This window comes from Oryctolagus cuniculus, chromosome 7 (assembly GCF_964237555.1).
Source record: "Oryctolagus cuniculus chromosome 7, mOryCun1.1, whole genome shotgun sequence".
Classification (NCBI taxonomy): Eukaryota; Metazoa; Chordata; class Mammalia; order Lagomorpha; family Leporidae; genus Oryctolagus; species Oryctolagus cuniculus.
Window position 1 is genome coordinate 86,638,026 of NC_091438.1, and position 27,485 is coordinate 86,665,510.

General features: G+C 44.9%; 1 long non-coding RNA gene across 2 annotated transcripts in view; it reads right to left on the reverse strand.

The window, feature by feature from the left end:
- LOC103350134 (uncharacterized) overlaps window positions 1-27,485 on the reverse strand; it is a 53,728-nt gene that overhangs the window by 18,774 nt on the left and 7,469 nt on the right. The window contains exon 3 of one of the 2 annotated variants that reach the window (XR_011390601.1): window positions 16,401-16,454. This is a non-coding gene — a long non-coding RNA (uncharacterized lncRNA). Of the gene's footprint in view, window positions 1-16,300; window positions 16,455-27,485 lie in introns of those variants that run through there. The other variant, XR_007924006.2, reaches the window with a different exon arrangement.

The following is a 27,485-nucleotide window of genomic DNA, read 5'->3' on the forward strand; positions in this document are numbered from 1 at the left end:
TCCTGTGAAATCTGAACACAACGTGGAAAGGTTGCAAACATGATGCCTCTGAAAATATGAATGCTATCATCGACATATTCCAAGAAACCCTCCACCTGCTGCACACGACCATTAGAAAAACAGCAGAACCAGCCCCAGGCTTGCTGATTTTCCCTGCAGATGCTGTGTGGGATGCTCAAATGATATAAAAATTGCTTTCTCTCTTCTTGTCTGCAGTTGGCATTTCTGGACTTTGCCTACCAGACGTGCCATCCTAGAAGACCAAAAGTGTAGCTGAGTGATTATAAGCAAGCCCAGGAACCTCAGGTCTTGCTAAGAAATGACTGTGAATACTATGGGGGCTGCATAAATGAACAGCTTCCCAGTTTGTACTCAATGGGCTTCAGGTCTAGGTCTCCTCAGCACTTTCCATGGATTAGTACCCAGAGAGCCTGGCATCCAGTGTCTGTGTTCCTTAATCAATGCTGTCCTGGGTCCATCAGTGGTTTTCAACTGTGCCCTACAAGGGTAGACATTGTGGTACAGCAGGTGAACCCACTGCTTGGGATATCCAAGAGCTTAGTTCAAGTCCTGGCTCTTCCACTTCCAATCCAGCTTCCTGATAATGTATTTGTGAAGTACCAGAAGATGACCCAACTATTTGGACCCCTACCACACATGTAAGAGACCTGGATGGTTTACCAAGCCCCTGGCTTCTGCCTAGCCCAGCCCTGGTGGTTGTGGCCATTTGAAAAGTGAACCAGTAGATGGAAGATCTCTCTCTCTCTCTCTCTCTCTCTCTCTCTCTCTCTCATTCTCACTCTCTCTCTCTCATTCTGCCTTTCATGTAAACAAATATTTTAAAAGCAAACAGAAAATTGAATGATCCAACATGGGAAGTGAGATACACAGCAGACCCATAGAATGGCAGATGTCCTAAATAGCACTCTGGCCTCAGAATCAGCCCTCAAGGCATGCGGATCCGGCTGAAAAGCCCATGAGAGTATTTCAGGCATGGAAAGCCAAGACACTCTGGCAAAAAAACAAAACAAAACAAAAAACAAACAAACAAACAAACAACAACAACAACAAACCACCACCTAAATGAAAGATCTCCGCAAGTGAGATCCCAGTGGAAAGAAGGGGTCATCAAAGAAGGAGGTGCCTTTCTCTGAAAAGAGGAGAGAACTTCCACTTTGACCATGGCCTTGTCTAAATATGATCAGAGTCAGTGAACTCAGGGGGCTTCCATAGCCTTGGCAGCTCATGACAAGAGCCTAGGTTGATTACTGATGCCATAAACAAGAGTGTCAATTTGTTAAGTCAACAACAGGCGTCACTGTGCACTTACTCCTCATGTAGGAACTTTGTCCTTAGTGTGCTGTACATTGAGATTTAATGCTATAACTAGTACTCAAACAGTATTTTTCACTTTATGTTTCTGTGTGGGAGCAAACTGTTGAAATCTTTACTTAATGTATGCTAAACTGATCTTCTGTATATAAAGAGAATCAAAAATGAATCTAGATGTGAATGGAAGGGGAGAGGGAGTGGGAAAGGGGAGGGTTGCGGGTGGGAGGGATGTTATGGGGGGGGAAGCCATTGTAATCCATAAGCTGTACTTTGGAAATTTATATTCATTTAATAAAAGTTAAAAAATAAAAAAAAAAACCAACAACAAAATTGATCCTACCTAGTCTGAGAAGGTCTCTTCAGGATTCCTGGTGGGGAAGAGTATATGGGTAAAAATGCAAAAATTGAAGCATCTCTTCTAAATTGAACAGCGTGTTTTTTGTTTTTTAATTGATTTTGCACATTAACGTTTCACAATTTTATCAGAATGTAAATGCTACCTTCTTTAAATACAGTGATAGCTCGCGAGGCAAATGGATAAGGATTCTGCTGGGTTCCTGAATATCGTTGCATCTGACCTGGGACCCTGTTCTGTGTAAGCACCTTACACATGCGTATGTGGATCAGTGGATCAAAGAGGCACTGATTTTCTGAACTCCATTCCCAGATGGGAACATTAAGGACTGCGTTTCCATTCCTGTGAATTTTATCAAAAGAAAATGGAAAAGAACAACACAGATTTTTCACTAAGTATTTAACACAGCAGTAATGCAACTGGACTGAAGGAGATTTGTAAGCCTGTGATTTGGAGCTTTTTGTGTGTGGGAGGAACAAGGATCACCTTCTAGCCCTGGAAGTTCTGTTTTGCCCAGCATCATCAGGCACTGTCATTGCCTGTTCCATATTGTGAGAATAATCTAAGCTTGCATGGATTGTGGAGTCAGTTTCCTGATGGGGGACATCAAAGTGTCATCCATTGCATTTCCAAGTGCTGTGAAGCAATAGCCATACCTTTGGGTTGCTTACGCTAATAGAGAAGTCTGTGAGAGGGATGGCTTCATTTATAGATGAATGAACTCTGCAGAGGCAAGCATCCTGGTCACTGAGGTTGTAACTGACTGCCATCTTCAATGAGCTGGACAAGGCTGCTGTTTCCCGGCTGAGGCATCACTCAGAACAGGGGAGCAGCCGGGATCGGGAGATGTTCCTTCGCAGTTCTGCCACTTATTAGCTGTGTGACTATGAACATATTTTTATCTTTTTTTTTTTTTTTTTTTTGGACAGGCAGAGTTAGACAATGAGAGAGAGAGAGAGAGAGAGAGAGAAAGGTCTTCCTTCCATTGGTTTACCGCCCCCCCCAAATGGCTGCTACAGCCGGCACTGCGCCGATCCGAAGCCAGGAGCCAGGTGCTTCCTCCTGGTCTCCCATGCGGGTGCAGGTTCCAAGCACTTAGGCCATCCTCCACTGCCCTCCTGGGCCACAGCAGAGAGCTGGACTGGAAGAGGAGCAACCGGGACAGAATCCGGCGCCCCGACCGGGACTAGAACCCAGGCTACCAGCGCTGCAGGTGGAGGATTAGCCTAGTGAGCGGCGGCGCCGGCCGACTATGAACATCTTGACTCCTTCATTCTCAGGCTTGTCATCTTTAAATGGGAGGCATAATAACTACATGATAAGGCTATAAGAAACAAACATCTTAAATATCCTAAATTGAGCACAGATGATTGCTGTAAGGTCAGACATTTATTCATATTTTCTCATCTAGGTTGATTTGGGTTTGTGGCCCAGGGAATTATTGAATTAGTTGTTTTTCCTCATTGCTGTGGTTTGAATGTTTGTGTCTTCTCCAAAGCTTATGTTGAAACTTACTCTCCAATGTGCAGTACTAAGAGGTAGGGTATTTAGGAAGTCATTTGGTCATGAGAGCTCCTCCTTCATGAATGGGGTTAAGATGCTTATCAAGGGCCGGCGCCGTGGCTCAATAGGCTAATCCTCCGCCTGCGGTGCAGGCACACTAGGTTCTAGTCCCGGTTGGGGCGCTGGAGTCTGTCCCGGTTGCCCCCCTTCCAGGCCAGCTCTCTGCTGTGGCCAGGGAGTGCAGTGGAGGATGGCCCAGGTTCTTGGGCCCTGCACCAGCATGGGAGACCAGGAGAAGCACCTGGCTCCTGGCTTCAGATCAGCGCAGTGCACCGGTTACAATGCACCGGCCACAACGCGCCGGCCATAGCGGCCACTTGGGGATGAGCCAACGGAAAAAGGAAGACCTTTCTCTCTGTCTCTAACTCTGCCTGTCAAAAAAAGCTAAAATAGGCCGGCGCCGCGGCTCACTAGGCTAATCCTCCACCTTGCGGCGCCGGCACACTGGGTTCTAGTCCCGGTCGGGGCGCCGGATTCTGTCCCGGTTGCCCCTCTTCCAGGCCAGCTCTCTGCTGTGGCCAGGGAGTGCAGTGGAGGATGGCCCAGGTGCTTGGGTCCTGCACCCCATGGAAGACCAGGAAAAGCACCTGGCTCCTGGCTCCTGCCATCGGATCAGCGCGGTGCGCCGGCCGCAGTGCGCCGGCCGCGGAGGCCATTGGAGGGTGAACCAATGGCAAAGGAAGACCTTTCTCTCTGTCTCTCTCTCTCTCACTGTCCACTCTGCCTGTCAAAAAAAAAAAAAAAAAAGCTAAAATAAATAAATAAATAAATAAATAACAAAAAAAGATGCTTATCAAGGAGGCCCCAGGCAGGGCTCAGCCCCCTTTGCCCTTTGGCTTTCTGCAACAATATAGCACCAAGGCGCCATCTTGGAGGCAGAAACAGGCCCACATCACACGCTGGCCATGGCAGCGCTTTGCTCATGCACTTCTCAGCCTCACAGCTGTAAGAAATAAGTTTCTATTGTTTATAAATTACCCAGTTTCTGGTATTTTGTTATAGCAACACAAACACACCAAAATATGAGGTTTAAACACAGAAACCACCGCATTTTAATGACTAAAACAGGCAATACAGCAGTATAACTTGCTTTATATATCTGGGGTACATGTACGTTTGTGTTACCTGTATTGGATCACTAAGCATGCTTTGCATTGACAGAAAGTGAATTATGAGCACATTGAGTTACCTGTGGGAGGCTCCTGGGAATCGGAAATCAGGATTTAGAGCCCAACTGCTACAGCTTTGAATTCTGACGCTACTCTATCCTAAGTCTTGTAACACCATGTTCTTATATGTCTTTCTTTTTTTTTTTTAAGATTTTATTTATTTATTTGACAGGCAGAGTTACAGAAAGTGAGAGGGAGACACAGAAAGGTCTTCCTTCCGCTGGCTCACTCCCCAAATGGCTGTGCCAGAGCTGTGCCTATCCGAAGCCAGGAGCCAGGAGCTTCTTCCCGGTCTCCCATGTGGGTGCAGAAGCCCCAGGACTTGGGCCGTCTTCTATTGCTTTTCCAGGCCACAGCAGAGAGCTGGTTTGGAAGAGGAGCGGCTGGGACTAAAACCAGCACCTACATGAGATTCTGGTGCTGCAGGCGGAGGATTAACCTACTGCGCCATGGCGCCGGCCCCATCTTATATGTCTTTTTTTTTTTTTTAAAGACTTTATTTATTTATTTGACAGGTAGAGTTACAGACAGTGAGAGAGAGAGAGACAGAGAGAAAGGTCTTCCTTTTCCGTTGGTTCACTCCCCAAATGGCTGCCACGGCCTTATATGTCTTACAGTTAGCAACTTTCTGGCTACTTAACACTTTTCTCAGCTCCCCTATAACTTCTCTGAGTACAGGGACTTAGTCTTTTAAGTTGATGTTTACCCACTCAACACCAGCTGTTCACCCAAAACCTAGTATACAGTGTGCGCTCAACAAACTTTCCTGAATGTAAAAATGAAGTGAATGATGTGTGGCTTGTAAAATGAGACTAAGTCCTACTTCCTTTGCAGTTTATAGTGAGGATTAATGAGAGAGGATGAGTATGATGAATAAATATGCATTTTTAAAGCTTCATTTTATTTATTTGTAAAGCAAAGTGACACAGAGAAATGGACAGAGAAATCTTCCATCTGCTGGTTCACTCCCCAATGACCACAATGGCCAGGCTGAAGCCAGGAACTAACACAGTCCAGGTCTCCCACATGGGTGGCAGGAGCCCAAGCACTTGGACCATCCTCTTTTGCTTTCCCAGCCACACCAGCAGGGAGCTGGATCAGTAGCGGAGCAGCCAGGACTTGAACTGATGCCCATACAGGATGCACATGCTGCAGCCAGGGCCCATCCCAGTGCGCAACAACGTCAGCCCCCAAATATACATCTTGCTTTCTTCTCCATTATCTAGCCAATGTAACTCCTTGAATCTCATTTCCTATCAGGCATTCACTTACTGCCATGGAAATAAATAATGAAGCTAACATATCTGATTTCCGTATGCAGAAATGTCTAGGTATACCCTGTCATATCCCTAAAGAATTTGGCCAGATGTCAATGCAACCAATAAAAATGAAAAACATTGAAATACAGGTATGGGCTATCTGTGATTACATTGGTGGTGGAAAGTCATCATGTGAGACTATAGCAATGAAGACATTTAATTGCTTTTCTCCATTTTAAAAAACAGCCAATTGGAGGCCTTACCAAATGTAGGTGAGCCTAACTAGTATGGAATCCATAATGATGTTGTTTAAAAATAGCTAGATTTGGTTCTGCTCACTTACAGATCTACCTTTGAGATCTTAGATGATATTGGGAGGCAGTTTGAAGATAAGATTCAGTGCAGGTAAGGCTACACTAAGGTTATGTTGCTGCATCAGGGATTCTTGTAATGGATCATGATGGGCTAAATGAACCGAATTCTACACATGTGTAAGTGTTGGCAGCTCAGCACTATGCTAACGACAGGAATTTAGGACACATTTACATTTTCTGCAAGTAAAGTTTCATGATGATGAACCCAATGGCAATGAAAGCAGGTTTGTTCTTCTTTGTGAGCTACCACTTGCTAAGACTGATGATTCAATTTTTTTTTTTTTTTATTTGACAGGTAGAGTTATAGACAGTGAGAGAGAGAGACAGAGAGAAAGGTCTTCCTTCCATTGGTTCACTCCCCAAATGGTCACTATAGCCGGAGCTGCACTGATACGAAGCCAGGAGCCAGGTGCTTCTTCCCGGTCTCCCATGCGTGCTCAGGTGCCCAAGCACTTGGGCCATCCTCCACTGCCCTCCCAGGCCACAGCAGAGAGCTGGACTGGAAGAGGAGCAACTGGGACTAGAATCCGGCACCCATATGGGCTGCCGGCTCCACATGCAGAGGATTAACCAAGTGAGCCATGGCTCCAGCTCTTGATGATTCATTCTACAAACAGCTATAGTGAGTCCAAGAGCACTTCAAATATTCAGGGAATATGCATGGTATTAAAAAAGCTGTGGGTGCATTTCAAAATGTTTTGCACCAAAATAAACTTTTATTTTACTTTCATTTTCTATGAGCTTGTTTTCTTTAAAGATATATTTGTTTATTTAAAAGGCAGAGCAAGAGAGAAAGAAGAAAAGACAGAGAAAGAGAGGAAGAGATCTTGCATCCGCTGGTTCACTCCCAGATGGCTGCCACAGCCGGGTCGGAGCCGGGATGAAGCCAGGAGCCAGGAACTCTATTTGTTTTTTTTGTTTTTTTGTTTTTTTTCATGGGGATAGCAGGGGTCCATGCACATGAGCTGGGAGTTAGATTGGAAGCAGAGCAGCCAGGACTTGGAGTGTAACTCTGTGGCAGCTTAACTCACTGCACCACAAAGCCGGCCCTCCTATATGAACTTTTTGAAGTACCTTGGTACAACAGAGGGAATAGCTTCTCATCAGGCACTCTAAAAAAAATCATAGGGTGGGGCCAGCACTGTGGCATAGCTAGTAAAGCTACCGCCTGCAGTGCCGGTATCTCATATGGACACTGGTTTGAGTCCCAGCTGCTCCACTGCACTTCCAATCCAACTCCCTGCTAATGTGCCTGAGAAGGCAGCAGAGGATGGTCCAAGTGCTTGGGCCCCTGTACCCATGTGACAGACCAGGAAGAAGCTCCTGGCTCCTGGCTTAGGACTGGACCAGCTACGGCCATTGTAGACATGTGGGGAATGAACCAGCTGATGGAAGAACACTCTCTCTCTCTCTCTCCCTGTGCCTCTGCCTCCTTGTAATTCTGCCTTTTAAATAAATTAATTAATTAAAAAAATCATAGGAATCAGGGCAATCTGTAATTCTTTCCATTTTAAAGTGGTTTTAAAATGAGAGTTCAAATCTAAGTGGACGGAATATACTTTTTCTAGCTGACTTTCTGAAATCACGCTGTATTCCAAAGGACACTCTGTGTTTATGGAGATAAATTATGCTCTGCTTTGTTTTTTGGAGGTTTTGAGGCTACAGTTATTTCTGAATTCTCGAGAGGTGAAATAGACAGTTCAGGTGTGGAGCCGCGATGGCCAGCCTTTCCCTCATTCACTAACGTCATTCCATGCCGCTCCTGTGAATATCAAGAGCCAGGGGCCTCTCCTGTGGGCTCCTGACCTGGGAACCATATTAGAAGTGGAACTGAGCCCACCTTTTATGAATGTTGACAGAGAACTCTCACTGGTTTTGCATGGGTGTCTTCCTGAAACGCTCTGAAACCATCAGTTTCAAAATCTATTCCAGAATTTTGGTAGATGTGTGTTCTGCTAGATTCCCCAGATTTTACCTTTTATAGCTTAAACATTTGTGTGATATTTGCCGCTTCAGACACATTTTCTGCTCCTCATCATTTCTCAATATCTTACCAATAGTGACTCAGTTGTCCTTTATGCGACTAAGTTGCTTTGCAGATGACCTTGAGTAAAGGGGCCAAAGAGTGCCCAGATGTGGCCCATGTGGCCGAACAGGCCCACCAGCTGTCACACCTATTTGTGTTTGTCTTCATCAAGAATACGCTTCCTGTTGCCAGCTCAGGTGGCTCCCATGAGTGCATTTGTTAAGCAAATCCCTGCACTTAGTCAAGGTTGGAGGCCTAGCCCATGTGTGTCATAGCGTCTATGGCCTGGGGCCTTATTTGACACCTGAGCAACTAGTTTCTGGGGCTGCAGCGAGGATGTCGTCGTTAGCATGGTGGATGACAAGTGCTTCTGTGGGCTAATCTGCCTTGCTGCGGCTCTAGCCCGAACTCTGGCTGGCACACTGAGAACAAACTGAGGTAACCCTGCAAAGTTCTACAGGCCACTCCATGTGACTGGGCCTGTTTCTCATCCCACAAAATGTTCAAAAAGAAAACATTTGGGGACTGGCTTATTTCACTAAGCATAATGATCTCCAATTGCATCCACGTTGTTGTGAAAGACATTCTTTTTTTTTTTTTAATGGGCTGAGTAGGATTTCATTGTGTATATATACCATTTTTTTTTTCTGATCTATGGTAACTAATATGTAGAGAAAAAAAAGCAATGAGTGAAATTGACATTTTTGAGATGAGATTTGATTATTGTTTATAGTCCTTGTTTATATTCCTGAGGAACAGTGGTTTTTCTATTTACTACTTCTTGAATTCTTTATTTAGTGGAGGGTTAAGCTTGTGATTATAAAGTAAATTGAAGTATGTCATTGCAAAAAATTAAAAGAGAAATAAGAAAGGAAGAGGAAGGATGGGAGTGAGAGAGGGAGGGTAGGGTTGGAAGTACCATTATGTTCTTAAAACTGTATATATGGGGGCTGGCACTGTGGCACAGTGGGTAAAGCTGCCACCTGCGATGCCAACATCCCATATGGGCGCTGGTTCAAGTACTGGTTCGAGTCCCAGCCTCTCCACTTCTCATCCAACTCCCTGCTAATGTTCCTGGGGATGCAGCTGAAGATGGCCCAAGTCCTTGGGCCCTGACACCCACGTGGAAGAACTCGAAGAAGCTTCTGGTTCCTGGCTTTGCACTGGCCCAGCTCCAGCTATAAGGCCATTTAGGGAATGAACCAGTGGATGAAAGATCATTCTTTCTCTCTCTCTCTGTCTTTCAAATCAATCAATCAATCTTTAAAAAAAAAAAACCTGTATATATGAAATACATGAAATTTCTTACCTTTATACAAATAAAAGATGTTTAAAAAGCATAACTTTTAAAAAATTTTAAAAAAAGCATAATTTTTTTGTTCTGAGATCAGAACAAAAAAGAAAGAAGGAAAGAAAGAAAACATTAGCTAGATCCATGACAGCAGACCAGTCTCCCATGTGAGCCACTTCAGCCAGTTTTGGTCACAGCAGTGTGGTTGGGTACCCGGGGGATGAGGGCCATACTGCAGCATTCAGCCTGCGGGGGTCCACGGTCAGCTTCCATGCCCCTGAGGCCTCTCTTAGGAGCCAGCCTGGACTATCGAATTGCAGCACGGTGGTGTGTGATACTGCTGCCTACAGCAAGTCCTGTATCACAGGAAATATCCTTTCTCTGTGCCTGGCGTGCAGTAGCACATTTGTTGAACAACCTGTTGGGGTTTGTGCAATTTAGGAGGTAGGTGGAAGAGGATACGCCCCACTGTGAAGACTCGAGTCCTTTGCTGGAGGTGGCATAGCCCCTGAGGCAGCCGTGAAGTACCACACCACCAACAGCCAAGTTGCACTTGGTAGTGGGAACCACCGTCGCCAGGCACCAACGACCCAAACAGCAGCAGCATGAGCACCTGACTCCATGGAGCACCACGCTCATTCCAAAACCTCCAAGGGCCTCCAGATAACCTTCCCCTGCCGGGGTCTACAAGGACTGTCACTTGGACGCCAGTATCAGGGCTTGAGTTCCTCCCTCCTGTTTCTCCTTTCACCTTGGCAGCTGCGTAGGGCCATCACTCTCCAGAGGGGACCTAAAGCCCTCCATCAAACCCCTAATCGCTCCCTTTGTAAGGCTGGGGAATATGCAATCATCCTTGTCTGACACATTGTAGTTCCAGTCAAAATGGCCTTCTTCATGGTTCTCATTGGAGCACAATGAAGTCTTAGCAACATGCGCACTGCCCCATGCCCAGACCCTTCAGGAGTCAGAGTTGCTATTATAAGATTTTAAATCTTTCTAGTCTTGTGAGTCTCCTTCTCCCTCTCCTCCTTCTCTTTTTGTTCTTTTATGACTTGGATTTGAGCCTGGCCTCCAATCTAGGGGAATCTCCTCCCCCTGATAGCATGGGTGGGGGCCTTTTGAGGGAGCCCATCAATTTCCATTTCATCTCTAAAGTCACACTGTTCTGGGGGTTGGCCCTGCTCTCTACTTCCTTGTCCTCTTGTCACCTCCTGGACTACTCTTTTGACCTTTTGGGCACAGCTTCCCTTGGTTGGGTTTCCTTTCAGTGGGCCTGAGTCACTGGAAACTACTGAAACTATTTTACAGTTTTCACCACAAAGTGGGACATCTCACTGTAGCTTCTCTACCACTGCCCCCCACCCAGCATTCCAGGAGACCATGGGGATGTTTGAGTCTTCTCTGGGGGAAGCTCTCTCCACTTGAAGAATTCCAATGCAGTCCAGGTAGGGACTGTGTCATCTATATCCCCTGGAGTGGGGTGAGATGGCCAGTATGATGACTTCTACCTAAAGAGCAGCTATGGCCTCATGAATGGTTTTCCAGGGGGGATCTTAATCTTAGAGAACCTGGCAAACTGCCTACATGTTCCCTACCTCCCAGATCCATAGCCTCCCAGGCTTATTTCTATCTGGTTCAGTGGGGGCAAAAACACCTGTGGGAAGGGCCCAGTGATTTGCTTCCCCAGTGATTTGCTCCCACCATGGGAGACAGCTGGGTTTGCAAAGCCCCTCATGCAGAGGATGCACCAATGAAGCCAGGGGGACTCTCTGCTTCTGCTCCTATCTGTCTCTCAACTTCCACATTTTATTCTTGAGAAGAGCCTTGTTCCAGCAGTTCCGTTCTCAGTAATGTCAGCAGTGGTTCTTTGCTGAGTGAAACCAGGTCTCACCTGGAGCTTCCTAGCCTCCAGCCCTGGTGGAGCTCCAGGCAGGAACCCTGGATTTCCTGGGACGCTCTGGCAGCTGGCAATTGGCGTGAGGCCACAAACATAGCCAGGAGCCAGCATACAGCTTCCCTGTTCTTGTTAGGGCCCACCTCCCCTGTCCACCCTCATTACTTTCCCAGCTCTTTCCTGTTGATAGAAAGACTATTTGCATCCATCCCACTTATCCCCGTGTGGCCACATCTCCACTCTGTCACCCCGGGAGCCAGCATCACCTGGGGGTGTTTCTGTGCCCACAAACCCTTGCACCTCCATTATGTCATAGTGTATTTTGTTGGTGACCCTGCTCACTATCCAGTGAGTGATATCTATTACCACCTCCAGGGGAGGAGGTGCACTTTGTGGAGGATGACAAAGGACAAAACAAGTGTACCCATTACCAGAAGCCCACCCCCTGCATGGCTCACAGGTGATGGGATTGCCAAGAAAACCATGGCAGTGACTGGAACAACACTGATGTAGAGAACGCAGCGAGCGATTAAAGCTTCAACAGCGAGTGTTGGTCCTCCATGGCTCACAGCCAGGCCGGGAGATGGTCTGCGTGCACCCTTCCTGAGCTGCAGGTGAAGGAGCTGATTCCCCACCCATCAGGAAAACACAGAGCTGTGGCGTGGGCAAGGTGCCGCGTGACAGCATATGACACACACTGCAGCAAAACAAGGAAGTACAAATCAGATCTAGAATGGGCAGGGCAAGTCACAGACTAGGAAATTGGCCAGCATACACTGTAAGGCTCCTTTTCCAACCACATAAGGGAAATTCCCAGGCCCAAGGCACAGCCTCCACCAACTGTGCAAGTATCAGCAGGCTGCCCCTGCCACTTCTCGGAGCCTCTCTGTCTCTGCCCAGCTGTGCTGGTCAAAGTGCTGAGCCTTGCTGACTTCTATGCCCTCATCTAGAACACAGGAGAAAGAAGCAATAATGGCCATAAAATACCTACCCTACAGGTTGTAAGTATTAAAGAAGATAAGGTGGGACCAGCGCTGTGGCATAGCGGGTAAAACTACCATCTGCAGTGCCGGCATCCCATTTAGATGACGGTTTGAGTCCTGGCTGCTCCACTTCCAATCCAGCTCTCTGCTATGGCCTGGAAAAGCAGTAAAAGATGGCCCAAGTCCTTGGGCCCCTGCACCCACATGGGAGACCCGGAGGAAGCTCCTGGCTCCTGGCTTCAGATCGACACAGTTCCAGCTGTTGCAGCAATCTATGGAGTGAACCAGCATATGGAAGACCTCTCTCTCTCTCTGTCTCTGCCTCTCTGTAACTCTGACTTTCAAATAAATAAATAAATCTTTAAAAAAAAAAAAAGACAAGGAATATTGAGGGAAAACACCTAGCACAAAGTAAACATTAGAGAAGAGGCAAGGGACTGAACTTCAGCCTGCCATGGTGCCATGTTCCCAGGTAGGGAGTGAAGCAGAGATGTTAATTTATTCCACAAGTATTTATTGAGTGCATTCCCTGTATCAGAGTAGTATAAGAACTACAAATTCAAGGGCCAGCACTGTGGCATAGCGGGTAAAGCCACCACCTGCAGTGAGGGCATCCAATATGGGCGCTGGTTCAAGACCCGGCTGCTCCACTTCTGATCCAGCTCTCTGCTATGGCCTGGGAAAGCAGAAGACAATGATCCAAGTTCCTGGGCCCCTGAACCCTTGTGGGAGACCAGGAAGAAGCTCCTGGATCCTGCCTTTGGATCAGCACAGCTCAGGCCGTTGCAGCCATCTGGGGAGTGAACCAGTGGATGGAAGATCTCTCTCTCTCTCTCTGCCTCTCTGTAACTCTTCTTTTCACATAAATAAATAAATATTTAAAAAATAGGATAATTCTGGCTACTTTGAGGGGGTAAGGTATCTAATTGGAGGCCACAATGGTTGGCCCAAAGAGAGATCTTAGTTGTTTGGATTGGTGGTAGAGGAGGAGATGAGAAACTTTGAGGCTGATGAATGAGATAGGTGTGTAAGAGAGAGAGACAGGGTTTTGGCTGGAGCAAGTTGGTGATTGGATGGGACCTTCATGCGATGGGAAAGAGGAAAAGAAGATGTAGGATGGGGATCAGCAGCTCCATTTTTTTTTTTTTTTTTTTTTTTTACAGGCAGAGTGGAGAGTGAGAGAGAGAGACAGAGAGAAAGGTCTTCCTTTGCCGTCGGATCACCCTCCAATGGCCGCCGCTGCAGCCGGCGCACCGCGCTGATCCGATGGCAGGAGCCAGGATCCAGGTGCTTTTTCCTGGTCTCCCATGGGGTGCAGGGCCCAAGCACCTGGGCCATCCTCCACTGCACTCCCTGGCCATAGCAGAGAGCTGGCCTGGAAGAGGGGCAACCGGGACAGAATCCGGCACCCCAACCGGGACTAGAACCCGGTGTGCCGGCGCCGCAAGGTGGAGGATTAGCCTATTGAGCCACGGCGCCGGCTAGCAGCTCCATTTTGACATGATGAGTTCACCATGACTAGGAAACACCCAAATGGAAACATGAAGGAGGCTATCAAATGTGCACACCTGGAACTCAGCGGTGTGAGATTAAGGTGGAATCATAGGAATAGGTTGTATTTATTCACAGGATAGAAAGAAATCACTCAAAATGTGAGTATTATTAAGAAGAGTGAGCCCTGGGACACCTCAGCACCGAGGTTGTAATGAGCGTGGTCCAGCAGAGAAGGCTGAATGGAGGGGCCATTTCCCCATTTGACTGAAGCCCCAAAAATTCTAGGGGCAGAGCTGAGCCTCAGAATGGACTCGTCTGACCCTTAAGTCCCCTTGAAGCTTTTCTTCTTCTCCTTCTTCTTCTCCTTCTCCTTCTTCTCAAAGATTTTATTTATTTATTCGAGAGGTAGAGTTATGGCAGGGTGGGGAGAGGTCTTCCATCCACCAGTTCACTCCCCAGATGGCTGCAACAGCCAGAGCTGGGCTGATCTGAAGCTAGGAGCCAGGAGCTTCTTCCTTGTCTCCCATGCAAGTGCAGGGATCCAAGTATTGGGCCATCTTCCACTGCTTTCCTAGGCCATAGCAGAGAGCTGGATTGGAAGTGGAGCAGCCAGGACACGAACCAACACCCATATAGGATGCCAGTGCCACAGGCTGAAGCTTAACCCATTATGCCACAGAGCCATGCTCCCCAACTTGAACGTTTTCTAGGCCTCAGCCTAATGCAGCCATTTCAGCAGCCAACAATTAACTTAAAGTAGTTAATAATGGAATAATCTCAGGATATGATAATACTTGATGCATATTCATCAAATGTTATCTAAGACAATGAATAAATAAACATGGATGGATTTTACTTGCTATTCCTCTTTAAATACTTATTTGTTATGGCTTTTTTTCAGTTTGAGGTTTATATTTTCACCTAGAGAGATTGAATTCTTAATTTTAAGGTCTTCCAGGTAAACTTCTTACAGAAATCTAAACTGTTGGCAGAGGCGATGTCATCCATGCTGTATGACAAAGTCACAGATGGAGGAGGGGGAACTCTGCAAAGCAGGAAGCCCCTGACTGAACTGAAGCCTTCCACTCTTGTTTTGATTAGGCTTAATAATGATCTAATCATTGGGTTTGAGTGCGGGAATCACGGATATCAATGTAAGCAAAATTGTTGTTTCTTGTAAAAAAAATTTGAGTTACAGGAGGTGACTGAAGAAATAAGAGGGGAATCTCCTAAAATTTGTATAGAGCAAAATATTACAGGAAACATGAGTAATGAGGAGTTTTATGAGAAAATAGAATAGAAAGAGCATGCAGGTGCTTGTTCTCACAGACCTCACCTCCCCCCCCCCCCCACCTTACACAGGAGCGTATGATGAGAATAGTAGGTACGTAGCTGATATTACAACAAGTGGATTGATGAGCAAGCACTACCATTCTTACAAAGCTTAGGACGTTATGCCCCTGCTTGGGAATGTAGAACAAAGGAACAAGGAACTCTTACATGAGGCAATGGAATAGGTTTTATAAAAAATACAGCAGTTGGGGGTGTGATTTACCTTTAAAAAAATAGGAGATAATCATTAGAACTTCCTCTATACAGTTTTAACATCTTAAAATAAATTGATTAACCTATAAAACCTTAGACTTTTTGTCCAGCACCTTTAGATAAGTTAAGCAAGTTTAACATAGCTGACGTATCCACTATGAATAGAAAAAAGATTAATGGGAAGGTTACGATGAGGCCATGAAAGGAAAATGGCACAAAATAAGATTAATAGAGAAAGGTTACACATAGATGATCACTTGTGAAGTGTTCTTTCTCAGAAAGAATAGAGGCTTAGGAGGAAGAAGGCTTAATGAAAAGTATGTGTAAGAAGAGTATAAAATAGGCCAATAGGCTAATCCTCCACCTAGTGGCGCCGGCACCCCGGGTTCTAGTCCTGGTTGGGGCGCCGGATTCTGTCCCAGTTGCCCCTCTTCCAGGCCAGCTCTCTGCTGTGGCTCAGGAAGGCAGTGGAGGATGGCCCAAGTACTTGAGCCCTGCACCCATGGGAGACCAGGAGAAGCACCTGGCTCCTGGCTTCGGATCAGCGCGGTGCGCCGGCCGCAGTGTGCCGGCTGCGGTGGCCATTGGAGGGTGAACCAACGGCAAAGGAAGACCTTTCTCTCTGTCTCTCTCTCTCACTATCCACTCTGCATGTCAAAAAAACAAAAAAAAAACAAAAAAAAAAAAAGAAGAAGAGTATAAAATAGAGCGATGAGGAGGAACGGCAGAGTGATGCCTTCCCTTGTTCCCTAAACCCCGTCTCCTCGTCTCCTTTCTTTGCCGATGCCTCGCCTCCTTTGGGATCCCCTGGACCTGCTGAAGCTGGACCACGGCAAATTGTTTTTTAATCACTTTGATCAAAAATCTTTCCAAATGTTATCAACTAATAATAAATATACTTGATATTTAAACACAATGATATGCAACTTTTGTGTAATTTTAGAGATACCATCTATTAATAAAATTAATTTATTTAATTAAAAACCAAAATTTACATAATACTGAATATATACAAAATACCCTATTTGCTATGTGTGATATAATAACTGATATTCCAGTAATATGAGTAATGACAATATTACTGTGTGTCAGTATACCAAGTATTTTACATGTACCTTCTTTTTTCATGTGACTCTCATAACATCCCATGATAATGACAGCACTGTCGTCTGTATTTCAAAGAAGAGGAAACAAATTTCAGGGAGTTAAACAACATTCTCATGGTCAAATTGGGCAGAAGTGAGAGTTGAGAGTTTCGACTACTAGTTTCTCTGTTCATCATCATCATCATAAATACTAATTTTACTTATGACATAAAAGCAAAATCAAGAGGTGGACATCTAGACATTTAGGTTAAAATGCTGGTCAACATTGACCATGTCCCATATTGGAGGGCCTCTGTTTGATTCCCAGCTCCTGTTTCTGGCTCCAGCTTCCTGCTAATATAGACCATGGGTGGCAGTAGTAACGTCTCACCTAACAGGGTCCCTGTCATCCACATGGGAGCCTGGATGGAATTCCCAGCTCCCAGCCCAGGCCAGCCCTGGCCATTGCCAGCATTTGGGAAGTGAACCAACAAACAGGCATCCTCTTTCTTTCTCTTTCTCTCTGTCCTCTCCTGTTTGCTTCTCAAATACATAAATAAATTAGGGGGGAAAAAAAGCAAAACAAAATAAAACAAAACCAAGCTTGGCAAACATAAGAACCATGTATCTAAAGAAAAATAAGACCATGACTGAAATTTGGACTGGAGCTGGCATGAAAATTCCATCCCAGTCTGTATCCTTTTCCTCCTGGAAAATGCTAAGATCTTCTGGAAAGAGCCAGCTTACTAGCAAGATGTGGGCTCCCAACACAGGATCAATACAACACAGGTGCAGCACCAGCAGTGCCACAGCAGAGGTCCGAGCGTGGGCTTCCCATGTAAGAACACCCATATAGCAGCCCAATGAAAAGGCCTGGGCAGCCTCAGCTTCAGCCACAGAAGCAGCAGAGAGAGCAAAAATAAACATTCGTGGAAGAAAACAGAAGTAAAAAGGCCCAACAGAGGGAGTGATTTGGGGCAGATGAGCAGCAGGAGTGCCAAGAGCAACAATAGCAGTGGGAGCATTCGAGAGGGCACAAGACTTCACTGGCAGTGTGGACGGAGCCAAGTGGCCCTGGCAGCACACCCCAGCAGTGGCAGCGGTAGTGAGAGCCGGGAGGTACAGGTGACTCACTGCCATCTTCACAAAGGCAAGGGCTACAGCTGGTTGTAATTATCCCACTAGGCTTCTGGATTGTCCTCAGAAATCTATTTGGAACATACTAGATAGATACTAAATTGGAATCATGATTATTTCTTGGACGTGTTTTAATGAGATAATGCATATTATGATGCATTGTGAACAGTAATATGATGATTAAAAATCATTATTGTAGGGCACATTGAATTAATAATTACCAAGGGGCCCATTGTGGCACATCAGGTTAAGCCACCACCTGCCGACACCAGCATCCCATACGAACATTGATTTCATTCTTGGCTTCTTGTAAGCCTGATAATGTGCCTGGGAAATGAGCAGAAGATGGCACAAGTGTTTGGGCCCCTGTCACCTGGCTTCGGCCTGCCCAACCCCAGTCATTGTGGCCATTTGAGCAGTGAACCAGCATGGAAAATCTCTTTCTCTCACCCTCCTTGCCTCTCTGTAACTCTGCCTTTCAAGTAAATCAGTATATAAATATTTTTAAAAAGAATTATTATGCTGTGGCTATTAAAGACATAAAACTTACAAATAGTATTATTACTAATTAAAAGTGTCAAATATTTTTGCTCATTCCAAAGATGCTTTTGGTGATGACCCTTGTTAATTTGAAATGTAACTTAAATTTGATTTTTAATTCTGTGCCTAATCATGATATAGTATAGTACTTACTTTGCAAGGATGGTCAACTGGACTATACCAGCTAGATCTGTACCAAGTGAGGCTAAGCATTCTGTATATGATTTCACTGCTTTGTTTTGCTCAGTCCCTCTGCTTTTCAAGTTGAGTCTGCCTGCCTTTAAATGTCTATCTCTCATTGCATTCTACTTTAGATAATTTTTTTTGGTAGATGACATTTAGTGAGGTTTCATTTTTGAGTGTATAATATATACTAGTTTTTAAAATAAAGAATAAAATGTTTACATATTTGAGAAGGAGGCAGAGAGAGAGAGAGAGAGAGAGAGGGAGGGAGAGAGAAACTCCCATGTTGTTTCACTCCTTAAATGCCCACATCAACCAGAGGCTGAAGTTAGGAGACAGGGACTCAATCCAAGTCTGCCATGTGGGTGGTAGGAACCCCATTGCCTGAGTTATCACCACTGCCTCCCGGGGTCTGCATTTTCAGGAAGCTGGTACCAGGAGCCAGAACCGGGGACTGAACCCGGTACCTGATGCAAAATGCGGCATTCTGAACTGCTTCTTAAACATTAGGCCAAATGCCTACCCCAAGTAAACATTTTAAAAATTATGCTTTATCTGTGATATCTCAGGTTCTGTTTCTCCACTTCAAATTACAACAACACAGAGTACTATTTCATCAAAAGGTACTACAATTGATTTATTTTCTTTGGTTGGAAGATTCAACCAGAGACCTCCCAATTAAAATTCAGATCATCCCACAAACACAAAGTAGGTCTTATTCCTCAAGTGAATTCAAATTCTTTGATGAACACATCTTCTACTGATGAAGAAAACAAGCTTTAGCTGTGATCACCCATGCACTAAAGATGAGATTTAAGGAATACTGAATCAGAGCCATTGTTGCTTATTTCTTGTTCTTGCCAGAAAAACTATTTTTTTTTACATTGGGAAGGATAAGAGGGCTAAAACAAAAACAAAAACAAACAAACAAAAAAACTACTGGCAAAGATTAAAGAACTTATTTAACTTTTAATTTTAAATTATGAAAAATAAGAACTTTAACATTTGTTTTGAAACAAAGTCCCTATGACAAAACATTGAAAAGTATGTGTATGGCTGCATACAAGCAAACCATAAACTAGAAAAACAAATTGCTAAAGGCTCGATTACATTGCCAGCAAAGCCTGGCTATTTTCAAGGAGTGCGCATTCATTCTAAGTAAGAGACTGCACTCGCAATCCTTTAAAACTAAAGCCCCCCATACAATGTTTGCACAAATGTGTCAAAGGAATATTTGCAGACTATAAGGTATATTTCTATATATGTTGAAAATATTTTGTGTCCTATTATCTTCTTAAAAATTATGTTGTTTGTTTCAGGATTCACAAAGATGAAAAGTATGAAGAGCAAGGAGAGTAACAAAAGCCATGGTAGAAGCCACAGCTGCTGCCATCACCACACCTGGAACTCAACACTAACAGCAGGGGCCACCCCCACAGCAGCCTCCTTGGCCACGGTGTGGGTTATGTTAAATGTAGCTTTTTTGTATAAAATTAATATTTATAATAAGAAATATTAGAATACACATTTTCTACTTAAACTTTATTCGTCATTATAGAGCTCAGTGTGCTGGTGAGCCATGACAACATCGTCTCCTAGAAAGAGCTTCTGAGTTTGGCATTGAACTTTTTTATTATGGAAAAACATTAGAGGTATTGTCATCATTGTGAATACTAGTTGCCACTTAAAAAATATTTATTTATTTATTTATTTGAAAGGCAGAGTTACAAAGAGGGAGGAGCAGAGGCAGAGAGAAAGAGAGAGATCTTCCATCCACTGGTTTACTCCCCAAATGGCTGCAATGGCCAGGGCTGGGCCAATCTGAAGCCAGGAGCCAGGAGTTTCATCCTGCTCTCCCATGTGGGTACAAGAATCTAAGCACTTGGGACACCTTCCACTACTTTCCCAGACTCATTAACAGGCAGTTGGATCACAAGTGGACCAGCTGGGTCTCAAACTGGTGCTCATATGGGATGTCACTGCCACAGCTTTATCCACTTTGCCACAGCACCAGCCACTATAGTTATCATTATTGTGGTTGTCTGCTTATAAAATATATAATAGTCTTTCCTTGTCTTTGTCCTTTTTTAAAAGACACAAAGATCCAACTTTCTTTACAAATGACTGCAAAAATGCATGGTATCTGTGGAAATTTCGATGCTGACAAAAAAAATCAGACTTCCAAATGTCTGGAGGATCCCTGGTTAAAGATGCAGTGAGCTCTGTTTAGCAATGCATGCTAACGAATAATTCCTGTAAGTCAGATATGAAAGGAAATATATCTTATTCAGCCTTGAGTTGCCAATATCCCAAATGCTTACTTTTGTACTAAAATAGCAAACGAAATTTCTTTAAAAATCCCATTGAAGACAGCGATGTAATATCAGCTGAAGAGACCCACACCTACCTAGGCAGAGTTAGAGTGGACAGCAGAGTGGCCACTGCCCCAATCCTGGCCTTTGCCTTGCTGATTGATGCATCAACCTGACTTCCTCGGTTTCCCCAAATTATAAGCCTCCGAAGGACTGACTCCTGCAAACTGAATCCGGAAATGAATGTGCAACCTAGAATGCTAATTTCTTTGTCTTTCCTCCGTTCAATAATCAGTGCAGTCAAGTGATTTTCCTAGAGGCATATAGCTAGTAAAGATATAGATGTGAGTGTAGAATTCAGGTCTTCTGACTGTCTGAAATCAGAGGTGCTGAAAGGGATGCTGATGGAATCATGGTGGTGATCAGGATCTAGGAACCAGAATGTTATTAGTAGCAAATGCTACCTCTCTGTAAATTTAAGTCTAATTACTTGATCTGCCCCCTGACTTACAGAGATATATGTTTTGGGCTCTGGGAGCATGTAGAACATGTTGAAGCTCAACAGTTATTTTAGGCCACCAGTATACTGTCTTGTGCACAGTATTTACATGCAATTTTTCTTAATAAATTTTCTACCTCCACGGTCAGTGTCATCATTAACTTCATTGTCATTATATTTTAAGTCTACCAAAATACAGGAGAGTCTTATGTTCTGGATCTTAATCCCTGTGGAAGAAATCAACATTTCAAGGTTTCCTGTGCCTGGATACTGTTATGGGTTGAACTATGCCTTCACTCCCCCTCAAAGTCATATGTTGAATTCCTAACCTCTAACATTAAGGAGAACATGAACTTATTTGGAGATAGGGTCTTTATCAAGTTAAAATCAAGTCATCTAGATGGGTTGTATTCCAATATCACTGGTATCTTATAAAAAGGGAAAATCCAAAGACAGACACACACACAGGGAGAACACCAGGAAGAATAACCATCTACCAGCCACAGGGAGAGGCCTGGAGCAGATCTTTCCCTTATAGCCCTGGGAAGGAACCAGCCTCGCCAACACCTTGACTTTGGACTTCCAGCCTCCAGGACTGTGGTGCCATGTTATGGCCCTAGCAAACTAACACTCATACAGATACCAAATGAAATGCTGTGAGAATCTTCCCAGTGTGTGGGTTGTGGTGCAAGTCAGAGAGACAGCAACCCACAGGCTCCAAAAAGAAGGTTTCCACTTGCTTCTCAGTTCAGCTAGCTTTGGCACATCAACAAAGAAGCCTGGCCACCCAGGACAGTCTCAGTCTCCGCTGGTTTTCGTTCGATGGCAGCTGACAAGTGAACACCTTTTTTGGTGGCCATGGCAACAACAGCCACTTTAACATATTATATTTTCAGGTTGTCATCTTGTTTCCTACACCGCTATAACTGGAGTACATGAAGTCACATTGTCTCTGAGTCTCTGCATTCAGGAAGGACTGGCTCAAATAAGATATAATTTCAAGAGATGAATGTGAAGTCTTGGCCAAATAAGTTTACTCTATGGGTAAAAGGCGAGAGAGAGCTGGTTGAACAATACTTCCCAACAGTTATAGCAAGAGGCTTGAGGGTTTTGTTGATCATGAATTTATCATGAGCCAACAGGGATATGTTGCCCATAAAGCTAAGACATTGTGAGTGCCTGGAAAGTATTAAGGCATGCAGCTCACTGATGATAGAACTGCTGTATTCTGCCTTGGCTGGACCATGCCTGCCCAGATAAGTTTCACACCAAATCCTTCCAACTAATCCAAAAGTGTGATGGTGAGAAGTCTGAAAACTGTTATACCAGGAGTCATTCCTGGAAATTGCTTTCTTTAGCCTAGAAAAGGAAACATTTGGAAAGCAGGGGAGGAGTAAAGCCTGCTTCTCTGTCTTCCGGCACATGAGAGGTATCATGTAGAAGATGGAGCCTAGTTGTTCTGAGAATCCTGAAGAGAAGGAGCCAGAGGTTCATAAAGACCGTTTCCATCTCAAGGTTGAGAAGCTCTTTGTAATTATTAGTTTCCTTCAGGTAGGCTGGGCTGCTTAGTGGGATGATGTTATAGTTTGGCTCCAGTATCAAGGGCTCAGTCCCCAAATTCTTATGTTAATGAATTGATTTAATAGATTTAGGCTAGAAACTAAATCTAACTTCTAGAAGATCAGCTCTGTGGGAGGTCCTTAGGTCGTTACAGCATGCCCTCTGAGGGTAGTTTTGGTGAGAGTGTTGGTTATAAAAGCTGCATTGGGCCCAGCTGTTCTCACTCCACTTCCTGGCTTCCCATGTTGGTTGTGCCTCCATATGTGCTCCATCATTGTCAGCCTCCATCAGATGCCAAAGTAACAGTGCTGCCTGATCTTTGTGATCCTCCAAACCAAGAACTAAAATAAGCCTTCTTCCTTCACAAATAGCTATTTCAGTTAAAGTAACAAAAAGCTGGCTAATTCTGATGGTGAGCTTGTTATACTGGAGACAGGACCAAAGGCTGAAAACCACGTAAGGTGGGACTTTGAGAACCACTGTTGTGAGTGGTGAGGATGGTAAGTGAGATTTTGCATGTTGTCTTGGCCAGTGCTCTAGACTCTGGTGGCAGAATTTTAGGTTGCGTACCCTAATGGTCACTCTTTTTTCCCCATCCCACTAAAACAGACTTTTAGGCTTGTCATCTAACTTAAATTACCATATTCCAAAATAGAATTACCAGGGTGGGCCTTTGGAGCAGCAGCTAAGATGCTTCCTGGGCCGGCGCCGCAGCTCACTAGGCTATTCCTCCACCTGTGGCGCTGGCATCCTGGGTTCTAGTCCCAGTTGGGGCGCCGGATTCTGTCCTGGTTGCTCCTCTTCCAGTCCAGCTCTCTGCTGTGGCACGGGAAGGCAGTGGAGGATGGCCCAAGTGCTTGGGCCCTGCACCCGCATGGGAGACCAGGAGGAAGCACCTGGCTCCTGGCTTTGGATCAGCGCAGCTCGCCGGCAGCAATGCACCAGCTGTAGTGGCCACTTGGGCAGTGAACCAACGGAAAAAGGAAGACCTTTCTCTCTGTCTCTCTCACTGTCTATCTGTCAAAAAAAAAAAAAAAAAAAAAAGAAAAGAAAAGAAAAAAGAAAAAAAGAAAGAAAAGAAAAGAAAAAAGATGCTGCCTAGGATACCAGTATCCCATATCTGAGTGTCCAGCATTTGAGTCTCCACTCTAATTGCAACCCAGATTTCATAATATACACCCTGAAAGGTAGCAGATGATGGCTTAAGTATTTGGGCCCCTGCCACCCATGTGGGAGACCTGGATCAAGTTCTGGGAACCTGGCTTTGGTCTGCCCTGGCCCTGGCCCTGGCTGTTGTGGGCATTTGGGGGAATGAACTAGAGGGTAGAAAAATTAATCTCTCTCTCTTTCTCTGTCACTCTGGCTTTCAAATAAAAACAAATAAACATAACTTAAAAAAGAAAGTTGCTATGGTCACTCTAATGGCTCCAGGAAGCTATGTACCTCTAAGTGAGCCAATACATTTACTTGCTTGAATGCAGTGAGGTGGGGGGGCTCCCCAGTTTGAGCCTTGCTCTTGCCAGCCATAAAATGGAGATGGCATAGAATTTGTTAAGATCATGAACTTTGGGGGTCGGTGCTGTGGTGCAGCGGGTTAAAGCCCTGGTCTGAGGTGCCGGCATCCCATATGGGCACCAGTTCTAGTCCCGGCTGCTCCTCTTCCCATCCAGCTCTCTGCTAAGGCCTGGGAAAGCAGTAGGAAATGGCCCAAGTCCTTGGGCCCCTGCACCACGTCGGAGATCCGGAAGAAGCTCCTGGCTCCTGGATTTGGATTGACGCAGCTCCAGCCGTGGTGGCCACGTGGGGAGTGGACCAACGGATGGAAGACCTCTCTCTCTGTCTCTACCTCCCTCTGTAACTCTGTCTTTCAAATAAACAAAATAAATCTTTTAAAAAAAATCATGAACTTTGGAGCTGGGAGAGGGGTCAGGCATTTGGTGCATATGGCAAGATGCCTCTTGGGATTCCCACATCCCATTTTGGAGTCCCTGGATTTGAGTCTTGGCTCCACTTTCAATTCAGCTTCCTACAAATGTGCTCCCTGGGAGACAGCAGGTGATGGCTTAAGTAGTTGGGTCCCTGCCATCCACATGGGAGACCTGGATCCAGTTCCTGGCTCCTGGCTTCAGCCTCACGGTAGGGAAGAGTAAAGAAGAAGGAAATATTGATGGGTCCAGAATAGGCCAGATGATGCAGAATTGTTAAAGTCAGGAGTTTCTGCTAGTTCAGGAGCAAGAAAATGGCAAGTGGCCTCCAAATATTACAAAGGAAGTTGAGTGAACTTAAGAGACTGGAATGAAGCTGCAGTGGGGCATTCAGAGGAACTGGGATGTAGCTATTTGGGGCTGGCACAGGCTTTGTGTTTAGGCAGCCACAGGCCAGGGCCGAGGCCCAGCTTCACCTCCCAGGAACTTGCTTCTTGGGCAGGTAACCTATGTGCCGTAGCTTCACTATCTGTAAAACTGGGCTGAAAAATGGCCCTATTCATAATCATTACTATGATCTAAGAGCAAGGATTTGAATGAGGGTCATAGCAGATAATGGAGAGGAAAAAGCCAAAACAAACTACATCCTCTCAAGTGGTGAGTTCAGGTGAATGAAAGAATGGTGGTGCCAAGAACCACAAAGTGGGCCGGCGCCACGGCTCACTAGGCTATTCCTCCGCCTGCGGCGCCGGCACACCGGGTTCTAGACCCGGTCGGGGCGCCGGATTCTGTCCTGGTTGCTCCTCTTACTGTCCAGCTCTCTGCTATGGCCAGGGAGTGCAGTGGAGGATGGCCCAAGTCCTTGGGCCCTGCACCCACATGGGAGACCAGGAGAAGCACCTGGCTCCTGGCTTTGGATCAGCACGGTGTGCCGGCCATAGCAGCCATTGAGGGGTGAACCAATGGAAAAGGAAGACCTTTCTTTCTGTCTCTCCCTCTCTCTCACTGTCCACTCTGCCTGTCAAAAAAAAAAAAAAAAAAAAAAAAGATGGGGAAATAAATGTGGTTTCCTATCAGAAATGGTATTTCACGGTAAGCTTTTCAAATCTACAAAAAGCAGACGTGTGTGATCTTCTGAGACAGCTGGAATGAGATCTTTATTCTGATAATATTTTGGTTCTGGGAAAGGAATTTACATCATTTAAATTTTTATTGGTGTTTGGGGGTTTGAAATAAATTTAAACTCATATGCTGTGATTAGCATTTTAATTGTTATTATTTTATGAGGTCTATGGTGTTTAATTTCCTTTATAGCCATGAAGATAATGTTTATTCCTACTGATGTTTAAACAGAAGAATTCCCAAAGACACAAATAATGAAAATGTTATTTTCTTCTAAGAGCCACTGGTGTTGAAGAGCAGAATAATCCAGAACACACATCTGAGTATTTGATAGAAACTGTTTATGCTCACACATCGTGTTCCTGGAGGAAAAGGCAGTGGCCTACAATAAAGTCAGACTTCATCTAAGTCCATAGGACTACATTTATTTTATCTTTATTCAAATTAATTTTTTCCTGGGAAATCACAAAACATACTTATCTAGATAGTTGGTAGTATGAAAATAATATTGTCCCATCTATTTTATGGTTTTTCTAACATCTTGTTTTGAGACTCGAAAAAAAAAATTCCCTTATGTGTGTCAATCCAATAAATGTTGAATTTTTAAAAGAAAATGTGAGTTCTTTAAATTTTACAAACAGTAAGCACTTATCAAGCACTTGGTTTATGATGAGCTTGGTGGAGGTACTGAGCTCATGGCTATAGATCACTTTGGCATCCCAATAGGCTCCTGAGATGGGCAGATAAATGACAGGTGCAAAGGCCACCTGGTTCTCCTAGCTCCCTGGCCATCTATCCCAGAAGCTAGGCTTCATAATTCTCATTTTAGTTCTATCTTGGGCTGTAGAACTGGTGTCACCTATCACCTATGCGTGGAGGCCAGGAGGGTCTTGATGTCTGGGCTGGTACTGTGGCGTAGTGGGTAAAGCCGCTGTCTACTGTGCCAACATCTCATATGGGCTCTGGTTCAAGTCCCAGCTGCTCCACTTCTGCTAATGTGTCTGGGAAAGCAGCCACAGATGACCCAAGAGTTTGAGCCTCAGAACCCACTTGGGAAACCCCGATGAAGCTCCTGACTCTTGGCTGACTTCGCATCAGCCCGATTCTGGCCTTTGTGACTATTTGGGGAGTGAACCAATAGATGGAAGATTCTCTCTGTCTGTCTATTTCTCTCTCTGTAACTCTGCCTTTCATATAAAATGAAAACAAATCTTTAAAAATAAAAAAAAAAAAGGTCTTGATGTCACAAGCACTGAGGACTTGAATTCAGTAAGCACTGAATGGCTTTGGGACTTTGTAGGTTCTCCCTCTGCTCTCAGATCTGGCCCGCTGCTGCCCAGCCCTGCTTCTGTCACAATTTGAATCACGCATGCCCACCCTGACAAGACTGCTCCACGTGCTTGTCAGTAGCACCCCTACCCTGCACTCCTCTGCTCACTGGAGGAATCAGGGTATTAGCATTTTAATTGTTTAATTGTAATTCCCATATGCTGATGGGAACAGGCAGAGGAAGCTGTGTGCGCACAGGCCACAGGGCCTTCCCCACCACTTTCCTCGTGCTCAAATTTATGAATACCTCCACCCAGGAGAATTTCATCACAGGTTAGGAGGCTGCCTGATTCACCGGCTGAAGGAACAAACTAAGTCACTCTCTTTTTCATGTTTATTTATTTTTAATTTTCTAAAATATGATTTATTTTATTTATTTGAAAGACAGAGTTAGAGAGAGAAAGAGAGAGAGAGAAGGAGAATATCTAGCACCCACTGGTTCATTCCCAAGATGGCCACAATGGCCAGGGATGGGCCAGGCCAAACCCAGGACCCAGGAGTTTTTTCT